The sequence below is a fragment of the Oryza sativa genome, chromosome 12 (assembly GCF_034140825.1).
Source record: "Oryza sativa Japonica Group chromosome 12, ASM3414082v1".
NCBI classification, from domain to species: Eukaryota; Viridiplantae; Streptophyta; class Magnoliopsida; order Poales; family Poaceae; genus Oryza; species Oryza sativa.
The window spans coordinates 8,432,616-8,437,861 of NC_089046.1; the positions used below are offsets into that span (position 1 = coordinate 8,432,616).

Here is a 5,246-nt window from a genome sequence, read left to right on the forward strand (position 1 = left end):
CGAGATAATTAAACGATTATTAGACTTAGCATATATATATGATTATATATTTGAAAACATGAACATAAAATATATGTTCCTTTGCGTTTAGACTAATACATTTTTTTGCATGTTGCAAAAAAGAAGTCGTCGTCGTCCCTCAAGCAGAAGTGGTAGCTAGCCCTCGAAGGAATTTGGGCAGGCAAGTGATGTAAAGATATGATTATCGAGAATGCTAATATACGAAACTTAGACTTAGCATATATTTGATTGTTAGAGTTTTAATATAAGATTATTAGAGTTTTAATATACGAAACCTAGACTTAGCATATATGATTATCTAGAGTTCTAATATACGACACTTAGACTTAGCATATATGATTGTTAGAGTTTTAATATAAGATTATTAGATTTTTAATATAAGATTATTAGATTATTAGACTTAGCATATGTGAGTGTTAGACTTAGCATTTATGACTATTAGAGTTTTAATATAAGATTATTAGATTATTAGACTTAGCATATGTGAGTGTTAGACTTAGCATATATGATTATTACAGTTTTAATATAAGATTATTAGAGTTTTAATATAAGATTATTAGAGTTTTAATATACGAAACTTAATTAGACTTAGCATATATGATTATTTGAGTTCTAATATACGACACTTAGACTTAGCATATATGATTATTTGAGTTCTAATATACGACAGTTAGACTTAGCATATATGATTGTTAAAGTTTTAATATACAATTATTATAGTTTTAATATACGAAACCTAGACTTAGCATATATGATTATCTAGAGTTCTAATATACGACACTTAGACTTAGCATATATGATTGTTAGAGTTTTAAGATAAGATTATTAGATTTTTAATATAAGATTATTAGATTATTAGACTTAGCATATGTGAGTGTTAGACTTAGCATTTAAGATTATTAGAGTTTTAACATACGATTATTAGAGTTTTAATATACGAAACTTAATTAGACTTAGCATATATGATTATTTGAGTTCTAATATACGACACTTAGACTTAGCATATATGATTATTTGAGTTCCAATATACGACACTTAGACTTAGCATATATGATTGTTAGAGTTTTAATATACGACCATTAGAGTTTTAACATAAGATTATTAGATTATTAGACTTAGCATATGTGATTATTAGACTTAGCATTTATGATTATTAGACTTAGCATTTAATATTATTAGAGTTGTAATATAAGAAACTTAATTAGACTTAGCATATATGATTATTTGAGTTCTAATATAATATTTTTAGAGTATTAACATATGAATATTACACTTAGCAAAAATGACCTATAGACTTAGCAAATATTTCTTGTATGAACAGATGGCTGATCGCGATGACGAACAGATACTATACGATACAATCGCAGAGGGAAGCAGCCAGTACTGGAACGAAGAAGAGTCGAACGAGGATCCAAACAAGTACTTGAACGAGGAGGGGAACGTAGAGAGGGATGCGGAGGGGAACGAGGAGGAGGAGGCTAGTGGAAGTCAACCCTCCGCTGTACAGAAGAGGGCATGCGGACAACGAGGTGCCGCGAAGAAGATAGAGGGTCAACACATCATAACTGAAGTGGACGAAGACGGCCGACCTAGTGCCCCGGCAGAAGCAGCCAAGAATTACGTACGACACAGCGACTGGGTTGTGAGGGATAACGTGCATGTCAGTACGGTGTACTGGCGCAGGAGAAGGGCACGCGGAGATCATGACAGATTTGTCCCTGATTCGGAGAAAGAGATGCTGTGGACCACAATGCTCGAGACGTTCACCCTTCCTGTGGGTACAGAGAACATAGTGAAAATGTGGACTCTAAAGAAAATGGCAGAACAGTTTCAGAGCTTCAAGGGAGATCTCTGCCAGAAATACATCCTGAAGGGGCAGACACTGAACTTCAACACATTACCGAAGCTAAGGGATCACTGGGACGAGTTCGTTGCTTACAAGACAGGGCAACAAGGGCAAGAGATGATGGACAGAAACAAAGAAAATGCTGCCAAGAAGAAGTACCATCACCACTTGGGGTCAGGCGGCTATAGCGTCGCAATGCCGAAGTGGGAGGAGATGGAGGCAAGCTTGATTGAGAGGGGTATCGAACCGGCCACCGCTAAATGGCCAGATCGATCGAAGTTCTGGTACTATGCTCACGGTGGAACACTTAACCCAGTTGATGGCTCCCTGGTCTTCAGCGATCAGATACGCGAGGCTGCCAGTCGACTAATGGACGCAGTGGAAGCCTTTTCTCAGGGCACGTTCCAACCCGACAGAGAGAAGGACGAGCTGTCACTCGCTCTGCAGACTCCCGAGCATCCAGCACGAACACGAGGGAAAGGCGTGGTTCCTTGGAAGATTGGATTCAAGGAGGACATCCACACGTACAGGAGTTCGATGAGGAGCAAGAGAGATACCGAGGTGAAGATTGCAGATCTTGAGTATAGGGCATCGAGCAACGAGCTCAGCATGCAAGAGGAGGTGGCAAGGAAGGTGGATGAACACATGAACGCACATCGGTCCTAGGATCCCTAGCCGTACATTCCTCCTACAATGGTCAGCCCATCAAGCAATCGTAGCAGCTGCGCCTCAACGGGGCAGGTAGGATCACAGAGCATGGACGCCATGCAAACTCAGGACGAAACCACATGCCCCGTTGATGAGATCACGCAGCGGACACCATGTGAGCTGCATATTCCCTTCAAGAACTTATCAATCAAGGTATGCTCGTTGTTTTATGATTTTTGACTTGTACATTTCGCAAGTTGCTGCTTAGGTTGATTACTAATAGATAACCTCTTATCACGTGAAGGTGGCGTCGGGAATGGCCATCCCAACGGACCCTTCAGGGACTTACCACTGCAGGTCGATTCCAGCAGGATACTCGAGGGTCGAAGTTGAGCTGGTGGAAGCCGCGTACGAGGACCTCGAGTTGGACTACCCTGGAGGAGACGGTGAGACGCATCTACGAGAGACAAACCACGCCATTATACTATGGCGCAAGAGGTACATCATCCTCCTTGGGTGACAAGCGGCATCTCGTGCACCATCTCCTCCGGCTCCACCATCTCCTCCTCAGGCTCCTACACCGACTCCTCCTCAGGCTCCTCCTACTCAAGCTTCTGCATTGACTCCTCCACAGGCTCCTGCGCCGACTCCTCCTCAAGCTCCTCGTCCGGCACCTTCCAAGTCAAGGTCTCACCAAGCTCCACCGCCTGCCCACACAAGGGCAGCGAAGAAGACGAAAGTTGACACCGCAGAAAACAAGCCGCCGCCGTACGATTGCACGCAAGAGGAGCTTGACGCTTATGTGGCAGCATAAGTGAAGAGGCAATTGAAGCCTCGGAGTCCAGAAAAGAAGATTCCTATAGACCCGAGTGCCAGGAACTTCTTCAGGGGTATATTTGCACCAGCCAAGAAGGCCATAAAGCTAACGGACTATGAGCGAACACTTAAGAAAGCATATTATAGAAAGTCCAAACCAGTCCCTCAGCTTGGGGAGCAACCAAACCAGGAGGTCGAGCCGTTGGTGACCGAGGAAGAAATTGGAATAAAAGAATTTATTTCTGACACCGGGCTAACTAGGGCTCAATTGCTACGAGGTGCACCAATCCCAAAGGCAGAAGTGAGACACCAGTACGAACTCGGTAAACCGCTTGTCAAGCCTGAGCAGCTGCAGTCCCTACCGACACAGATGTACAAATTCCATCAACTATACATGGAAATGAGCGCCACCGGTAGAGAGATGATCGGAGCGAGGATCAGGCACATGGACTTCTTGCAAGGAGAAGATATTATCCGGATCAATTTCAAGGGTATCTACGAACTATACCAGCTGGACGCCCTCGACGTCTCTCTTCTGAGTTGTTGGATTTTGTAAGTATCGTTTGGTTAGATTTCTTATTACGTTTCCTTTAATTAATTAGGTCCTTGTATATAAGTACACCATATATAATAATTCCTTTTATCATTGTAGAATGGAGATTCAAAGGGCCCGACGGCGGGGGGTTTTCGATAGTGGATTCATCGACCCTCGGAAAGTAAACGTCGAAATGATCGACAAATATCCGCAAGCCACAGAGGACAATCTCATCCATCTCCTGAAGGAGCAACATTACAAGACATTCACACTATTGCTGTACAACACAGAGTTAGTTTTTACTGTCTTCCTAAAAAATTTCATTCCCGTACATACATGCTAAGTGTTTCATATGTCATGCACCCGACGCACATTGCAGATTCCACTGGGTCCTTTTACTCTTCGACTTGGAGGCCTGCATAGTCAATGTCTATGACTCAATGGATAAAAAAGAGTCTACTTTTGACAAGGTTTTTGAACTTATAGACAGGTAATGTCATAAGTTCCAATGTTATTACGATTTTTGCTATTAATTGCTACTACGAATCATAGCTTTAAACTCCATGTAGGGCTTGGTATCAGTTCTGTCATTTGGTCTGCGGCAATTGGAAAGAAAAACTTAGGCGGAAGTTTAAATTTGCTGTGAGTACATGCTCTACATTTATATTGAATCTCCAACTCAAATATAAGTGTATATTAATTAAATCTCTCGCCGTTTGTGATGTATATATACTGTACAAAGCAAGACCAGGGAACTAACTTGTGCGGCTACTATGTATGCGAGTATTGCCACTGCCTTACAACCCAAATCATCACCCACAAGAGAGCTCGATGTACGTACAAATAAATTCAAAATTTCATTGCGTACGTATCGATTTGTTGTTTACTAATTAATTTCATACATTCATAGGTTATTCGCACGAGGGATAACCTCACACACAAGGAATTTATCGCGGCGGTTCAAGAACAACTCATAGGATTCATCAACGAACAAGTCCTTGATCCCGAGGGTGAATTCTACTACGATGGAAATACAATTCATAAGTCGTTAGCTTCTGAGCTAACGACTTCTACATCGAAGTCGTAGTTAGCTAGGACATAATGAATTGTAGTTAATACATGTCTATTTTTCTATATGTACACATTTACTTTAGTGTAAATATATATTTTGGTCATATATGCACATAAAATGTTAAGTGCTTTAATATATATATATCTATATATATGTGTGTGTGTGTGTTTGTGTGTGTGTGTCTATTTTGTACATGTACATATGCATTTGCATACATACGTGTGTGTGTCTATATATATATATATATATATATATATATATATATATATATATATATATATATATATATATATATATATATATATATA

At 40.5% G+C, this 5,246-nt stretch overlaps 1 pseudogene; it reads left to right on the forward strand.

Annotated features, from left to right (window-relative positions):
* Positions 1-1,342: 1,342 nt before the first annotated feature.
* Positions 1,343-4,953, forward strand: LOC136354720 (uncharacterized; annotated as a pseudogene).
* The last annotated feature ends 293 nt before the right edge of the window (positions 4,954-5,246 follow it).